General features: G+C 39.6%; 1 long non-coding RNA gene across 2 annotated transcripts; it reads left to right on the top strand.

The window, feature by feature from the left end:
• Positions 1–4,832: 4,832 nt before the first annotated feature.
• LOC139629207 (uncharacterized) lies at positions 4,833–18,580 on the top strand. 2 transcript variants are annotated; one of them, XR_011692928.1, is made up of 5 exons: positions 4,833–6,230; positions 13,295–13,371; positions 13,657–13,768; positions 15,441–15,511; positions 15,956–18,580. It is a non-coding gene; the product is annotated as an uncharacterized lncRNA (long non-coding RNA). The 2 variants fall into 2 exon arrangements; XR_011692934.1 differs by lacking the exon at positions 15,441–15,511.
• Positions 18,581–19,007: the final 427 nt, after the last annotated feature.

A 19,007-nucleotide genomic window follows, 5' to 3' on the forward strand; every position in this document is an offset into this window, starting at 1 on the left:
TGGAATATAAACCAAATGCTGGCAAAAAAGTATAAGTTACTATAGTGGTGTAGAATTTAGGAATAAATCTTTTTTCATATAAAAGATTTTTTTTTTCATTTAATATTTAAGGTCACATACCATGTGTTTTCTGATGATGATTTCAGAAACTGAGCCTTAAAATTAGCTGTCAGGACTTCAGTAAACTTGTGATGTCACAACAAAGCAGTCACTCCTCTCAGCAATGCCCCAAGCCCAGTCTGCCCAGACCCACCATCCTACCTTGTGAGATTTGGTTTCTCTGAGTGTTTACCTGAAATCTGCTATATTTTTATTTGATCACACAGAAAGTCAGCCAATCAGAAGAGAGGCTCAGAGCCACTCTTAATTTTGATAAAACAACAGTTTTTTAATTCAAGAAAATATGTTAAACCTGACATAAGTATTTCTGTTGAGCTGACATGATGTTATTACTGCATGCAGCAGCAGCAACAGGGATTTTGTCAAATTCAGTCATTTCAGTGGTTTGAGGCAGACAAACATTGTTTTTGAAAGTTGTAACGTTCATACACTCTGATGAATGATAAACAAATGGGAGACTCTGTTGCAGTTGAATACAATGAAACAGTCTTCAGTGTGTAAATACACAGGCAGAAATAATGACCATCCTGAGAGCAGATTTTGAGGAGAATTCCAAACCAATAATTATATCTCAGATCTGCTATTCAACTCTTGCAGAAATAATCATTTGTTTAAAATATCTTTGAATTCAAAATAAAAAGCTCTAGTCTGTTTGTCACCTTCTGAAGGAAGAAAGAAAAATTACGATGATTCAAATTCCATCTGTAGACACATGGCCTTGTTAAATTGATGTTAGGTAATGACAGACTTAACACTGCAATGACAGCGACCGCCCCGGGGCCTGTGAGGTTCACGAGCCCCGATCACAGAAATGTTTGGAAGGTTGTTGGATGATGGATGTGTCGTGAGCTAAGTATCAACAACCTTTGCTAATTTACATACTTTGGCTGCTACAGTGTATTTAGTGTCGCTGAAGTTGTACACAGTCAATTATAACAAGAACAAATGTTAATGGCCTGCAGGTGTGAGAAGCTCAGTTTGATCTTCGGGAAACATGGAAATGCATTAAAAAAGAAATCACAGATATATAAACATCACCATAACTGAGATTTATGGTTGAGACCATGGTGAGGTCTTCTCCTTAAACCTGTATCGTCAGGTTTGAGGAACTATGCCTCTACACTCTTACTGTATGGCTACAATATTCACACAGTCTCCTTCATTACTGTAACTGGACCCTTTAATTATGTGGTATGTTAAGTGAGTCCAGGTGCCATCAAATTCCTCTCCAACAGACAAGACCAATGTACAAACGTAAGTCTGCTGCTCTCATTTTACCGTTAACTGAATATCTTTTTATGTTGGTTGGACAGATATCGCTCTGGACCATTTTCTGACGTTTTTAAACCAAAGAATTATCTGTTTAATGAGTTACTTTTCTCCATCTTAGTTCACTATGACCATAACTTCCATACTTGAAAGGTTAAAACAATTAAAGTCTGTCCATGATTGTCATGAATAAATAATAAGGTTGTCTCATCCCATCGTTAGCAGTGATGACTCATTAAATCTGTTCATGTGCCTCAGCTGATTATGTAACAGCACAACAGGTGTATTTCACCTGTTCTAACCATATGAGCTAAGTGCAAATCTCTTTAATCCCATATTCCACTGCACTGTTTGGTTACGATATCATCCCAATGTAGATGAGAACTGTACTATGCAAAAAAAACAAAAAAAACACACTGTGCACCAAAGAGCCATGACAGAAAATGCCCACAGCTCTGCCATCTGTCATTACTGGAGGAGCCATGAGTCCAAACCAACGTTTCTAAAGCTGAGCCTGACCTAGAGGAACAGGATATAGCCCCTTCAGCTGGGCTCCAACCCGTGATGTAAATACATTTTTAAAAGTTGTGCTTCTTTGATGCGACTCAGTTAGATTCAGCGAGGTGTGATGTGAGAAGTCTAGCTTTAACAGGTGGTAATCGTATCCTTCATAAACCTGGGCTTCAACCAAGACTCCTCACAGTTGTACGGAAAGAGAAGGAAGAGGAGGGAGTGCTGTACTTGTATGGAGTAAATGTGTGTGTGTGAGTCTGAGAGAGATAGAGGGGTGAAGGAAAAGAGAAGGGAAGAGTTAATATACGTTGGGTATGGCCCAAATCACTACACAGCTATAGTTTCAGTGCGCCTCAGGCTGTTACTTGGCTGAATCTATATTGTTAGAGCTGTCACTCACAGAGAGACCGTGCATGCCAAGAAGCAAAAGCCAGGCCTTCTAAATAGAGATGGATGTTTTCTTGGCGTGCGTCCCAACAGAGGCTTTACACTAGTGTATTCTCTCTCACCTGGGGACAGAAAAGGATTATGTCAGTGCCAAACCGGCTTTACGTGATGTGTTTGGAAAATACTGCGAAAAACAGATACCAGGTATCTATCAGAGGTGTTTCAGTAAAGGGAGCTGGATGTCAGCTGCATCATAATAATGAGCCCATCATATTGTTCAAAGATGATCTTCATCTTGGTATTTTATGAGGTATTATAAATATATTCTTCCTAAATGTAAAGGCATTTGTAAAAAAAAAAAAAAAAAAAAAAAAAAAACTTTGTCTACTTATCAAAATCACTTTAGACAAAAATGTAAATAATGATTATGAAGGTGAAATAATAATAAAGTTCTTTCAAGGTCCCATATTTTACACTTTTCTGGTGTTTTATTTGAAGTGTTGATATCCTTAAGAAGATATATTTTTGATTTTAAGTACCAAAACCTTCTCAATGTAGTTTTCTCTCTGGAGCTAACAACAGATCAGTGAGCCAATCAGAAAAGAGGCTCTGAGCCTTTCTGATTGGCTAACTACTTTCTGAGTGATTGGAAAAAAATTATAGCACATTTTAGGTAAACACTCAGAGAAACCAAATCCTGCAAGGTTGGATGGTGGGTCCAGGTGCGCTGGGCTTGGGATGGCTGAGAGCGGTAACTGCTTTGTTGTGACATCACAAAGTTACAGAAGTCCTGATGTCTCGTTTTAAGGCTCAGTTTCTGATTACAAGCATTTCTCTGTGGACTGAGGCTTTGATACTTTCATAGTATTAATAGAGAACCTAGACCTGCTTTACACTCAGAATTATAATTACTGCCTTGTGGTTGTATTACATTACATTACATTCCTGTTTATCCAGATATAAAATTAAAATTATATCATTTGTGTGAAGTCCAGAGTAAGGACTAAAAAGTGTTTTATGAGGTCACACTGACCTTGACCTTTGACCTTTGGCCACCAAAACCTAATCAGTTTGTCCTTGAGATCCATCAAAGCTTTACTGAGATATCGTGTACATGAAATGGCACAGACGGACAGACAACCTGAAAACAGTATGCCTCTGGCCCTGTCTGTCACCGGCGCGGAGGCACAAAAAGACATGGACGTCTTCACATGACTAGAGTTCGGAACTGGAGACCCTGAAAATATGCACTTAGGCCTACTGAAACTAAAAAAACAACCAATGGTGATAATTATTTTGATAAAATCACTCTTACAGAAAGCTCTCAATTTCTTGAAACCTCACTTACAGATGTTTTGACATGCATAAGCTCTACCCAAGAGTTTCGTGAAATATTCGCCCCACTCTGCCATGAAAGCACTACATTACAACTTGTTAATGCCTGTCTCATATTGACAGCCACACTCTCGCTCCCTCCCTGTCTTTGTCTTTCTCTGTGTTTCACTCCCGCCTGCAAAACATGAAAGGCGCATGCTGCAGGTGCTGTTTGACAAGTGCAACTAGTCGGAGCCATTCGGCCCTCAATGTGTTTTTACAGGATCACAAATCTCCCCTAAGCTCTCTGCATGTGTGTGTCTGTTTAAGTCAGTGTGCAGCCATGGGTGTACGTGTGTGCGCTCACATGCATGCGTGACTAATGCGGACTGTTCACTGACTCTCAAATGAAAAGTTATTGAGTTTGATCAGCAGATCAGCAGTTTCTAATCCAGGTGTCACAGGGTTCATAAGGGGAGAAACATCACAGATAATCTGTCACATTCAACTTGATAATGATTTTAACTATGTTTTTCATTGCATTTTACATGTGTATTGACAAGGCTTTTATTGGTGGGCACACTGAATCCACCGTGGCTAACATGAGGTCAGTAGAGTATGCTTGGATAGATGGTGTTTGTGCATGATGCAGCACATTTCCAGTTGCAACCAGCAGTGATATTGTTTGAAATGTACACTGCTGCATTCCTTACACAGGGTTAAATTTTTAGAGAAGAGCATGCAACTGTAACATCATGTGATATCTATGTGGGATAATCTACTGTGCTACTACTCTAGACTGGCCATGAATGTTTATACTGATGCTGCAGTCTGCATAGTATATGCATTAAAGGTGCCAGATATTGTGTAAAGTGAGATTTCCATGTCTTTTTTGATTATAAAGCAGGTCTAGGTTCAATATTAATACTATGAAAGTATCAAAACGCTCAGTCTATGGAGAAATGCACACAGCCCGTATTCAGAAACTGAGATTTAAAACAAGGCGTCAGGACTTCTGTAATGTTGTGATGTCACAACAAAGCAGTCAGTCCGCTCAGCTATGCCCCAAGCCCAGTCTACCCAGACCCACCATCCTACCTCATGAGATTTGGTTTACCTGAAATCTGCTATATTTTTATTTGATCACTCAGAAAGTCAGCCAATCAGAGGAGAGGCTCAGAGCCTCTCCTCTGATTGGCTCACTGACCTGTTGTTATTTGAGCTCCAGAGAGAAGCCTGAGAGAGGAAATGTAAAACTACACTGAGATGGTTTTTGGTTCTTAAAACCACAAATACATCTTCTTATGGATAACAACAATTCAAATAAAACACTGGAAAAGTGTAAAATATGGGACCTTTAATATACTATATACACTGGCTTGAGAGAGGGCTAGCTAGGAGACAATAGTCAACCACATGATCCTCTTGTATTAGCTTGTGTTTTTTCAGCTGGACAACTGCAGTGAAACTTAACCTCAATGCACCTGGAACCCTTCAACAATTCAAAGATCCCCAGAGTGCAACCATTCTGCCCTATATACATTGTGATGTTAGGCTGGATTTTCTTTTTTTAACAAAACACCAGCACTGGCCATGAGTTTAAAGTCACTTACTTGTGTTGAACTGAATGTAGAGAGGAATAGTTGAGACTCTGCCAATGAGAATGTTTCCCCTGCGTCCCCTGATCTGAAATATTCCCACATTTGATAATTAACATTTCTCCAGAGTTGCTCTGATTTACATGAATGTTGTGTGTGGGTCACGTCTCTCATTCCCTGCTACTGTAGATATCATCAACTATAAACACAACATCTGCGAAACAGATCCACTTGGAAACACTCTCGTCATAGTTTTATTTATATTGTTTAATATTATTTCAGTACTGTTTCCATGACCAGTGAGAAAGCCATCTCATAAGGTATCTGATAGAGCGGGAAAATAAATAAATCCTGATGTATGAATAAAGAGCTCAGTCAATGATCTTAATTCATGATATGAAGAATAGATCTTTCTCAGTAGGATTATATTGAGAAAGCAAAGATTGACCCAAGTTCAAACTCACACTGGGCCTGAGAGGATGCAGTTCTGTATGGTCAGTTTGCAACTAATCTAACATCTCGCTCTACAGTGCTCAGCAGCTTTCATTTATGTGTATTTATTCATTTTTTAACTTTGAAGTTACCAAAGGGGCACGGTGTGAGACTTCTGACTTGTAAAACATCCGACACAGGTGTAACTGATAACATTAGGAAAAGGCTGCATTCCCTTCAGGTGTGCCTGAGCGAGGACCCTGGTCCATCATTAACATTAACCTGCTTGATTAGATACACCTGTGCTTCTCATGCTACAACAAGTCAAAATGTGAAAAAGACCCACTCGAAAGAAAACTATAATATTAAGTGCACAAAAAAAAAAATTGATAAAATTTAATAATAGTGGCCAGCCCCAGTTTCTTTTTTTTTTTTTTTTTGGAAGTTTGTTTTGGGCATTTTTTATGCCATTATTTGACTGGACAGTAAGGCGAGACTGGAGTCAGGAAGAGAGCAGGGGAATGGCATGCAGCAAGGAGCCCGACCGGTCAGGAGGGGAACAGGGGACTCACTGATCAGAGCATCGGTGTACCTGTGGTATGTGCCCTACCCACTCAGCTATTGGCAGCTACTAGGTCACCCCCAGCCTCAGCTTTTTAATCTCATATCTGCGTGAACTGTTCCTCTCTAGAGGCCGCTCCAACATGAAACTTTCAATATCCACCTTTAATTATAAATCTACAGCAACACTAGGTAACCACTGTTAAAGGTTTTGCAGCCATGATGTGATGATGAGATTTGGCATGGATGTGAAAATTCAGCAGTGGTGACAAACCTGAATTCCCTTTTTTAAAAGATTATAATTGATTATTTTATTAGGATCCACCTTAACTAATGCAGAGCATCTGCTTTTCTTCCTGGCATGACATGAAAACAGATAAGACACAGATGAAAAGAGAACTTGTTTCTGTTCACCTTGAAGAGCTGTAACATTTTTCAGGAAGCTTGAAAGACGGGAGACACTGACCTCATTACTCCATTCAACATAAAGAGAATATTTTCATATTAAGACTAAATGACATTTTCTAAGTTGGGTAATATGGTGATCAAGCATATGGCTCGTATGAACATGATCCCTCTTCATGTGTTATTCTGCCTCTGTAATTGAAATGACAAGCTTAATGAGCTGCTGAACTGGTGTCAATTTGTCTTCCTCCCTCAAGCCATAACTGCTGGTATAACGTGTTGTTGCTCAATGTAGGGAATGTTGTAACCAAAAACAAAACTGTCTACAGACTAAACCAAAAGTATTTGTGTTGTGAAGGCATGGTAGACATATAGAAACATGAGCAAAATGCAAGAATGCTGGGAAATAACAGCGATGAGGATCCAAAACGGCATTTTCAAGTCAGCACAAGACTCATATTCCATAAATTTTACTAGAGTGCAAACTTCTGGCAGCTTTTACCTTTCAGCTCCCATGATGCACTGTCACCGCGGGTACAAGAGGATCATGCAGTTGACACCAAGCTGACACATCATAATTAATTTGTGCACTCTCATTATGCAGAATGATTGAATGGTTTACACCCACACACAGCAGCAGCATCCACATAATAAATCAAAGATGGAAATGATTCATTTGAAGGAAAAAAGCAAGGTTCAGGAATGTAATATGTCATATGTAAAGATTAGAGGTTCAACTAAAAGATTTATTTCTCTTTGGTAGAACATGCATTAAGAACTGCTACACAAAGTTTTAATGCTGTAAAAGAAAGACAAAATAATTTGCGCTCATCGGTGTCCCGAGGTGTCCTCATGTTTCTATTGTCTCATTTATAGAAGGTAGGCTACATTACAGGGACACCTCTCAATGTAATGCTATACAGCTCAACGACACCACACACTACACCCTCCAAAATGATCAGACAGTTGAATGAACAACTCTCTCTAACAATTAGTAACATTGAAATTGCAGAAATGTTGTATTAAACTGCACCAGTATACACATATAGACCTGTTATATGTTATTGTCATATGTTTTCCCCTCCCCTTTCCCCTTTTTTAAAATGTAACGCAGTAACATTTATTCCGAATACATTTTAACTGACTGACTTTGTACTTGTATCCGAGCACATTATTACACAAGTAATTTTACTTTAACTAAATTAGTGACAGTACTTGTACTTGAGTACAGTTTCCCAGTACTCTTTCCACCCGCCATGGACCAAGATTATTTCTAATATGGAGCTCACACACTGTCTTCATGGAGACTGTTATAGTTTCTTTGCTGATAGAGGTAACAAACTGGATGGAAACACTGGCACTGGCATCAGTTTTTTTTTTCTTTTTTTAATTTGGTGCTTCATTACACTTTGTCCTTGTGTTCATTTGTCATTTTGACACTGTAGCCTACTTTCACCTACTGAAAACCAAAGACAATTCCTTTTTTTTATTTTTGCTATGTTGAGAAGCAATAAAAGAATATCCTGTGAAGAGCAGAAATAGGAAACTGGCCTGTCAGTCTGAGAGTTATAAGATTTAAGGGACTATCTTCTGCAAAACTCATGACTGGGATTCTGTGTATGCACAAAGACAGATTTATGTATACAGATTCTTTTCATCAGATTTATAAAGCTGTGCAAATGCCTGGTTCTGCTTTATAAATATCATCATGTCATTATGGAACTGGGCACACATGCATGAGCTTAATTTCCACTCCCACAGTGAGCCATAAATAGATGTAGACACACCATTAATCAGCATTTGTGTGTCAGTATTTCCACCATTCATTAGATTTGGAAGTGAAAGGACCAGGCGAGTGGAATTTTACTAATTGTACCATATCACCAAGGTTTTCCCACAGTGCCAGAGCAGTTGTCATTATGAATGATCATTACCCATGGGTATGGATATTCATAGCACCTAAATCATTAATTCATTGCATGTGCCTGATATCTCAGTCATCATTATTACACATATCATCATTATCTATGACACTCACAACTGTATTCTGTGTAACAAAGTTGGTTGGTTCTCTATGGTGCAGATAAATATTTGAGCCTTTTCATCCATAAAGCCCTTATTGGACATTCGCCACCCCATACAACAGCTATGCTAGACTGGACCACAGGACCCTACAGAACTCGCTGTACTAACTGCCTTATGCTTCTAGTCCTACGGGTTTACTCTGAACTTGGAAAATCTGCCTTTAGTTTTTATGCACCAAACATATGGAATTATCTACAACTCACTCTCAACATGGACATGCTCACAATCCCTGGGTGATTCAAGATGAAGATCTCAAACCACCTCACTTCAGTGTGCAAATGCTTCCACTGAGTACCGTCCTCTTGAATTTTAACTGTGTGTATTTCTACAGTATGTATGTCGACAGCAAATGAGGGAAACCTCAATGATCTTCAAGGATCAAATAAATCTTACATAAATCAGTTATAGTGCTTATAGTTAAACAGACCGTACAAGGTCCATCACAAAAACAACTGACATGAAAAGATTAAAGTGCCACAGGAATGAGTCCTAAAGCCTGGAAATTAGTTAGCATTTTAGCACCTCCGGTTCCCTCGTCTCAAAGCCTTTTGGTTTTTTGAGTAGTTTTTTGGTCAGATTGCTGAAATAAGAAGAATATGAAGATATTTTCATGTTTTACTCTACAACATAAAATACTGTAAATACCCCACTCATGATTTCTTTAGGCTTTTATGCCTCAAGTGGCTAAATGAGACTACAGTGGTTGTCTGGGACATCACGTCAAACCAAACTACCCACCAGTCCACCTCTACAGCCTTGTTGTGTTTATACTTGTGCCTTTGCAAACTATTACTAACTTTGTAAGAGGAAATGCTTTTGTACAAGAGGTAAGAGCTAAACAGAACAAGTTGAAAGTTTAGTAGTGGTGGCGTTGAAGTCGTGTGACCGTGCTGTCATTAGCTTTAGCTTTTTACTTCTGGTGATTGTATTTAGGGTTCAAAATTCATAAAGTGGTGTTCATTTGTGAAGATTATCCTCTTAAGTATCACAAACTTTTGTTGTTGATTTTCTGCTGTAATCCAAAAACCAATGTAAAAATCCCATGGACTTTTTGTCGAGGGAACCAGGGTGACACTAACATCCGAGTCTACAAAAAGACGTCATCCCTGTAGCACTCTGTATTAACAGGAGCATGAAATGATTACTCCGTGTGCATAACGAGAATAATAAAATTGATCACACATCAGTAATTAATCAAAATTAAGCTTCTAATCATTTGTGGCTGCCTGTACAAAACCACCTGTATGCATGGTGGAAGTATGTGAGGTGTGCACATCCTCGACACACATTCTTCTTTTATAAATACTAGTTTATAATGGGACAATGGCCCCAGGTTTGAGTATCAAATTTCACAAGGGCTGTAGGGAAGAAAGGGAGAAATCTACCACAGAGATAGAGCTACTAAATCCTCAACCAACTGCTTTATACTTTGAGAGGACAAACTGTTGTTATAGTGACAACACTCATTATTATTGTTCTCTTGAAACTACACGTATAACATGTGTTGGTGACTTTGGGAAATGTTATTTGATAAGTTAAGCAGAAGTATTCCTTCTGAGAAAAGTGAATACAAATGGGTTCATTATTGCACTTGCAGTGCAAAACATTTCCAGGAATAGACACCAGAGGCTTATTGTATATGACAGTGAAGTGAGAGTAACTTTCCTATAAGCACTCCCATAGGGCCGGCGTCAGACTAAATGTATTTCAAAGCTATTGCTGCCCTCTTGGGAACACACAGGGTGCTGTGTGCTCCTTAGTTAATCCATTATTCTTTGTCAAGCCCATTTACCTCAGTTTGTCATCTGAGATAATATCTGTTGAGAGATGGGTTTTGAGGGGCAGGGGGATGGAGTTGCATCAGTCACCCTACCACCACCATCACCACCACCCTTCTCCATAATGACAGGTGCACAGTTGACCTTTCTCTGTACAATTTAGGATCAGATTGCGCCGTTCCAGCCTGCCGTATCTTTACACTACGCGTGTAACCCTGTTAAACATTTCTGTCGTGTTCATGGCAATCCAGGTTTTGCATTACACCAACTGCAGCAGATATACAATGGTATCCTTTACTTGGAGATTAGGAAGCGGTTTTAGCGATTTACCTCAAGCTCATTTTATTCATACAACACAAGGCAGTCCTTTCTGTGCAACATAGCAAAGAATGACTGTGGTTCACCATGATTAGGTGACTTGATCTTTGTACTGTGGACAAATTGTAAACTTACAGTAAGGACTCTGTATTTCTAATTCTAATTGGATGTTGCTCTTTCTTCAAAATATCTATTTAAAAACACAGTATTTCCTAAAATTAGAAGTAAAAATCACAAACTAAACTCTGCCAATATGAGCTCACTAAAGATATCCTACAACCATGTATTAATAGCTTCCATTGCCCGTCCTCTCTAGGACTTTATGGCTGTTTATTCTTAACTATTTAGAAAAGTGGCGTGCGGCAACAGCCAAGCACTGCCATTTAATTAGGAGCCCATTTCATGGCCGTCTGACATGCTGATAAAACCCTCCAAACAAATAGCCAGAGTGTCTCCAGGAGCCTGGCTGTGTAATTGAGGGTTTTTTTTTAAATGCAACCCCACTTGGCAAAGGCACACAAAGTCAGTCTCTCTCTCTCTCTCTCTCTCTCTCTCTCACACACACACACACACACACACACACACATAAACACACACACACACACAAGAGTAGAGACTACCCCATCTACCTTTGAGTTAACATCCGTTTTGCTAGAGTCTACAGGATCAAATCGAGGAAACTGAACATCCAGCTGATTCAATTTGGAGAACATTTGTTTCAAGCTTCTGTTTTTCTCATCAAAGGTTCTTACACCGTGTTTGTGGAAGAAACTCAATCTCCAAATGTCCTGTGACGTGGGGATTATATTAACCAAGGTTTTCTTTTCAGTGGTAAAGTCATGATGTTAACCAATGTGACTCTCAAGGATTTCTGCCTTGACCTTAGTCATTTGTTGGATACTGTTTTACTGCCTGTCATAAAACTGATCTGCCATTGATTTGCATTGGAATATTGCTGAAACTCGATAAGAATCAACAAGAAAAGCAGTTAAGTTTTTGTGTCAGTAATTTCACAGAACATCTGTCCTGCCTAAGGTCAACAGTATGAATCTTTTTTAGGGTTCATACCGAGTAATAAAAAGAAATGTGAATCTTTGCGATTGAAACATCCACAGACTTATAAATACTCGATTTACAGCACTGTGACTACTGTCCCCCTCCTTCAGACTCCAGCTTGATTGATTCACCAAAGATGGCTGGTGAATGGCAGCTAATGAAAGTGGCAAAGTGGCAAAGTGGCATTGATTTATCTCAGATGCTACTGATATTTCCTTAGGATCCAAACTTTTACATTTAAGAACAAACAAAAAAATCTATTTTACATGTAAGACTAGAATTCCCACCGTGGTTGTATGCCTCCACCAACTAGCCAAGTTGCAAGAAATATCACAATCTCCCCTTCCTGAGTTACAGCCAGAGGTGTTTTTGCAAAACATTATGATGTCACAGTGAAATTGACCTTTGACCATTTGGATATAAAATGTCAACACTTCATTTTATCCTCATAGAAACTGTAGCTAAATTGTCTCATAATTAATGTATACATTTGTGAGGTATGGCCACTACAACCTTTGACCTTTGACCACCAAATTCTAATCAGTTGATGCTTGAATGTCAAATTTGAAGTAATTCGCTCACAACGTTACTGAGATATTGCTTTGACGGTTTGGGACGACCCAAAAAACATAATGCCTCAGGCCCTGGCTGTCGCTGGCACAGGGGCCAAAACAAACAAACAAACAAACAAACAAACAAACAAAAAATTAAAAGCTAGCCCATTTCTAAAAACAACATAGCTATTATGTGTGTATGTGCTGGGCCTTTAAGTGTTTTTAAGTTTCTTCTTACTTTCTTATAATTATAAGAAACCTTCTCATTATTCATGAAAAACAATCATTTACAGTGAGAATCTTATAAATGATGACTCTAGCATGACTTTGTCTGACCACTTCAGACTAGAAAAGGTTGTGATCTAAAGATTTGACATCTTTTTGTCTATTTTTCACATGACTCATGCGTCTTGCAGCAAAAATAGACAGAAAAGACCTGTTAACAGTCACATACCATATACAGCTATATTACACAAAACTGACACCTTCCACAGTAATATCTATGTCTAGGCTGAATCTGAACCATTTTAGCAGCTGCACGTGAAGACAGTCACATTTTAGAGGCATTTTCTGTGTGTGGACCAGTCCTTCAGTACGAGTTTAAAAACTAACAAAAAGTGAAACTGAATAATATAATTTGAAGACGGCAGTTTCAGACAATTTAAAAAAAAAAAAAAAAAAAAAAATCAGCACCCAAAGAACTCAAAACAAATGAGACTCCAAACCCCTTAATAAGGTGAAATATAATACAATAATACATTCAACCGAAGTGGCTTCAGTGATGTTCACCTAGACATGTGAACAATGATACGTGATATCTTGTAAAAACACATACATGAGAGCGTTGTGTGTATCACGTTCTTTGTGTAACTTTTTTTTTTTTTTTACATATTTGTTTCTGCAGACCAACGTCCTCAGAAGCAGCAAAGAGAGAGGATATCAGAAGATCAAAGTAAAGCAGAGAGAAAGAAGGCCAGGATGGTAATAGCTACAGTAGACCTAGTAAAAAATAGTAAGATCGAAAGAAAGAGGGACTGCACTCCTGAATCAGAGGTATCGTGTTCAGCCCAGTCTTGACAGAGACTCCTCTCTAAGTTGAATAGGCCCATTGTTTGGACAAGGCCTCCATGACACAGGCCATTTCATTACAGAATGAGCCCAGGCACAGGGAGTAGATGGTGGTTGCAATGTAACCCCCCCCCCCCCACACACACTCTTACACCCCCTCCTCTCTCCTGTCAAAGAGCTCTATTCTCTCTCCCTCAGGGCTACCTGCATGAGTAGGAAGACAGCCATAGGGGCGACGCACTCTCAAAAACAAACAGGCACCCTCGATCACAGCCGCAGACAGAGGGAATCTGTCTTCCAGTGAAAAAACGTAGGTAACTTAATAGTCTCTGATGTAATATGCCATGTCTCTCCTGTGACTGAGGAACATGTCACAGTGTCACAGCTTCTTTGTCTTCATCTTTCTTTTCCACTCATGCACAAACATAAGTGCACTTAGAAACATTTAAACATTTGAATTGCAACCTGTGAAAGTGGCAGCCTGAAATGACTGTATTAATCTTCATACAACACTCACATGGTATACAGTACATACACCGGAAGAGTTATTGGTCGCTGGCCAATAACCATCAATGATTCAAATCACAGCAACGCAGGTTAACAGTACGGCAGGCTGCAAACTTTCACAAACACAAACTTGTCTTAAAATTACATAATCACAAAATTAATTTGAATGAAAACAGAACAGAACGACACAAAGCAGCGGGACTTGCTTGTGATGGCAGCTCTGACGTCCTCAGCTCCAGTGCTGATGATTAACAAAGCAAAGTCACTCAAGTCAATTTTTTATTTATGTGGTGCTAAATCACAAAAGAAGGCACTTTCCAAATAGAGGAGGTCTTGACCTTCTCATTATAGTATTTTTACAGAGACCCGAAAATTCCCAACAATAGCAAGCCCTTGGCAAAGTCAGCTAAACCACTTCCGAGTCTTGCCAGGAACACACTGGTTGCATGATATGTGCGTGGCGGTTGCGGGACATTTTGGTTTTCATTTCGGTGGCCATGTTAACGGTCTACAGCGGACACATTGTCTGCGTGACACATCACATGATCTACAGATCTAGATATTAGGCTCCTGTTTTCAGACAGAGCTGACAGTTGCAGCGACGCAGCAGACATGCAGCTGTTGCAAACACACACACACACACACCTTTTTTTTTTTTTTGAAGCCTGAGTGCAATCACCAGAAGTAAAAAGCAAATGGTAGGTGTTAAAAACTAACAACACCACAGTTGCATGACTTCAGCCATATCACTACTTAACGTGCTTACCTCCTCTACAAAAGCCTTTCCTCTTGTAAAGTTAGTTATAGTTTGCAAGAGCACGTGTTTAAAACACAAGGTTGTAGAGGCGTGTTTGTAGAAGTAACAACTGGGATATTTGCTAATGTATTTTATGTTGTAGAATAAAATGTGAAAATGTCTTGAGCTAACCACAGACCTTATTTCAGGCATCTAACCAAAAACTCATATAAAACCGACTGAATTTGGGACAAAGTGCTGGGTTTTAGGGCTCATTCCCGCAGCACTCTATTTTGCGTGAACATGTGGATTAATATAGCAGCGACACTGGTGTGACAGTGTCTCAAGAAACTGGAAGACATGATCTGTGGTCATTGTTTTGCCCAAAAATGCATTCCTAAGTTCAACTGAAGCTAAAATGAAGCCATATCAGTCTGCGTGAGTCAAATCAAGAGGGTATCTTCTTAAGCTATGGTCTGCTAAGTGCAAAATTCACTTTCTGTCTTTCCACAGTCAGTGTGTCCTCGCCGTGCTGCAGCGGCAGGATACATCCTGGTAGTCACATGTGGGTTCATTGCTGGGACACAACACTGGCAATAACCTTGACACACATGACAGCCAGTACACAGACACACATTTGACTGACCAGCTACTTATATTAGTTTTGGCTGAACTACAGAATGCATTTTATATGAAACCAAGACTGTGGATCATATCCACTGTATTTCTTACAATGTAGCTGTGGTACTTCATGGCCAGCATGAACAGAGGGAAGGATTACAGCAACCAACAACTCTTTAAATATGGCATGTGAGTATTGTATAAAGAAAAATCCAGCCATATCTTTTAAGCCCTGTTGATTGATTAATGGGACTTTTAAGTCACAGTTGTTCTAAACCTATTAATACCAGAGAAAACCTTTGCTCACACCATGAGCTGATAACACCTACTTTTCACTGTAATGAGCAGTTTGGGTTATTAATGACAAACATACTATGCTCCTGCTGGGCTCCTTGGCTGTTTTTTCCCCACTAAGTGCTGCTGCTGTGGAGGTTTTCAGTTACAGCACTGTGGTCGTTGACACAGGGGTCCACAAACTCTGTTTCCTTGGCGTTAAGTTGTAGCTATGAGGTTCCAGCCTCCAGCTCTCACTCACAATTAAAGCTTTATCTCCCAGTTTTGAAGAAGCAGCTCTAGTCTAGGTTTGTCTACCCCTCCTCTAACTTTCTCTTTCTTTCTCTTTTTCACTCTCAGCTTCTCTCCTGCTCGTCCCCTCCCTTCCCTATGCGGTCTCTCCGACCTCCCAGTGAACTTGTGTGGCTACTCAGAGCTGGGCCTGTGTTATTGGAAACACCCCACCAATACTCCTATTAGCCACGATGCAAAGATGATAGGTTGTGCTTTGTTTGAATATCCATTTCCAGTCACAGGTCATGATTGGTGAGAGCAGCCTGAGATGATAGGTTTGCTCTGTGATACTGCCAAAAACGACAAAAAAAAGAAAGAAAAGGAGGAAGGGAGAGGGAATAGATGAAGAGGGGCAAACAAGGGGAGACAGTGAACAAAACAGGGATAGTGCCTTGCACAAAATTTGAATCTATATGATAACGAAAGAGGGATGGCTTGATTTAAAAACAAAACGAAAAGAAAACTAATGCAGAAAGTGTCAAGTAAGTTGAAACTGAAATGAAAATTTGGATGGATTAAAAGTGGGAACCAGAGAGTCAGTAGCAGAGAGAAAAAAAGAAAATTAGGATACTATACATTTTCATTTTTCATTTTTCAACCAGAGAAGCAAGTGTGAACGTGGGAGGAAAGACCAAGAGGTATTTTACAGGTAATAAAGCAACAAGGTGCAGCCACATAAAATTTGGTAGCTCACCTTGTTGTTGTTCATTTGCTTGTATTTAAGGCTCGTGACAAAAACACAGATGAAAAAAGGGAAAGCAAAGATGCCAAATCAAATTTAATCCAGTTTTTCGCATGTATATAAGCCATTAGGGCAGCGATCCAGTTTTTACAGACATCACCTACAAAGTAAAGGTGATAGTGGAAAAACAGTGAATGTTGTTTTTAGGCTGGACCAGATGGAGGAGTGGAAATGTGGCCAGGTTGACGGCACAACCCAATGAGCATCGGGGTCTTGCTGAACTGCTGCGCCAACCTGTTTCCATGGCGATGTTTATCAGAAAAATGGCCTGGTTACCTCAGGTTCAAGAACTGTAAGTGAAAGTGTGACACTGTGTCCTCCCTTATCAGACAAGAATGAAACAAGTGTAAGACAACTCAATTCCTCTTCTGCATTTCTCAGATGAATGTTTGGAAAACACCATGAACCATCCAGAAACCAGACATTGATAGTGAAAGTGGTCACATGTGTCACTTTTCAAGCATTCACCTGTTCATTCATCGGTGTGGTTTTACTTCATTTTCTGTATAATGAGTAAATATCCACTCACTACCAAATCTCCAAAATTAAGCTCAAAGCTCCAACTTCAGACTTCACTCGGCCTAAAGTATGCAGGTGGACAGGAGGGATAGCAATGCTCGTTGTTCCTGCCAGCTGAGGAATGAGAATGATGTGTTATGAAGTACAATGTGTACTGTCAGACTGTCTTTGTTTCCAACAGAGGATTTATTCCAATATGGGTGTCACATGTGAATAAGAAAGTGAGAACAGAGAGAAGAGCCTGGAAGCTGAAATATAGACACTAAAACCTGATATTTTGTACTTTTGTTTGAAATGTTTTTCCTATTACACTCCATTGTGGCTGCACTGGAAATGCCTCGACATGAAATCATGTCATTTAGGAATACAAACTGTATTACAAATGCCTTGCAGTACAGTTTTAAGTGTTTGAGTGTGTTTTTCACTTCATGAATCGAGGGTCTGGGCCCTTGTGGATGTCATTTGGGGCGCCCTTGATACGAAACATTTTGCGAAGCCAAAGCGTACGTAATTTGGTGAGTACTTGCATGTGTGCAAGTGCCAGACAACATGACGGAAACTATATACAGTTTGTTTGGAGAACCTCAGTTACAACTAAAGGTCTAGCAATGACATTATCACACTTCCTTTGAGCTGCAGGGGCCAAAGGTAAAAGCAAGGTTTGCAGGCGAGTTTGAAAGAAGGTAAAGACAGTGAAGGGGCAACACATAAGGCATCTCTCAATAGCTTTGAAATTACAAAGGGTCTCGGTCATGTATCACTAAGATAAGGACCACACACAGTATCAGATGAGGGGTGAATAGCTCATACCACCATGTGCAAGAGGCAGCCAGCCAATCGCGCCCTGAAACATATGAGCCACACTGTTTGATCAGGGGACCGTAGCCAATCGGGATGAATGATGCAGAACTGGATGGAGAGTGAACATGTACATTCATCTGTGTGAACAGTACCTTTGTGTTAAGGACTTCAAATCACATTAATTAGCCAAAAACATTATACAAGCTAAAGGCTTTACTAAAGACAGTATATGTTTATCAGATGTGCTTGAACTGGACCTCATCCGTAACACCAAATAGTGGAGAAATGCACAAGTTAAAATTTAGAAGAACATCCTTGCAAGTACAATTCAAACCAGATCTGGTGAGTTCTGCAGAGAAAAAAAGGGGTTCTGTCACTGGAATGTGAGATTGGTGGGCCGAGGCAACAACAATGACGTGATGTACTTTATCCACGGGTCATTTACTTTGATTCCCCCCTGAGTCACCGAGGATACAATATGAGTAAGCTCATTTTGGGAACCAGAGGCATACATCACAGTTCGAGCAGTGAGGCATTATGCTTGATGCGTCATGTTGCATGTCATTGAATTTCTTTTGGAAAACCCATCCCACACCCTTTGCCAGGATTTGTGTGTGAACTTTAAAATTTCAGGGTATTTTTCACCTCTCGGCCTATGAAGTCCCGTATATCATGTTTGACAGCTAAATAACTGAAACCAAAAGTAGTTCATTAGATAATCATTGCGGGGTTTCTTAAGATGGAATTTTTTTTTTTTTTTAATGAGTAAAATCTGCAGATGGAAGGTGAATTACCATGAAGTGCATGTGAGGAGAGCACTTAACCTGCGGTTGCTCCAGCTTTGCCTGAGCATGTGTTTAAGAAAATACTTGATATTCAGGCGGTAGTCACACCTGCCCAGTACATCAAAACATACAAGCTACTGCCAATGAATTATACTGTGATCTTCTAGCACAGCTGAATATGTTTTGGAACTAAAGGGTGCAAGGGGAGATTTTCCAATAACACGTAATTCAGGATAAAAACAACTATTCAGCATATTTCACATTTCCGTCC

Source organism: Trachinotus anak, unplaced genomic scaffold, assembly GCF_046630095.1.
Source record: "Trachinotus anak isolate AG129_WGS33_773 ecotype Australia unplaced genomic scaffold, CSIRO_AGI_Tana_v1 ptg000001l, whole genome shotgun sequence".
Classification (NCBI taxonomy): domain Eukaryota; kingdom Metazoa; phylum Chordata; class Actinopteri; order Carangiformes; family Carangidae; genus Trachinotus; species Trachinotus anak.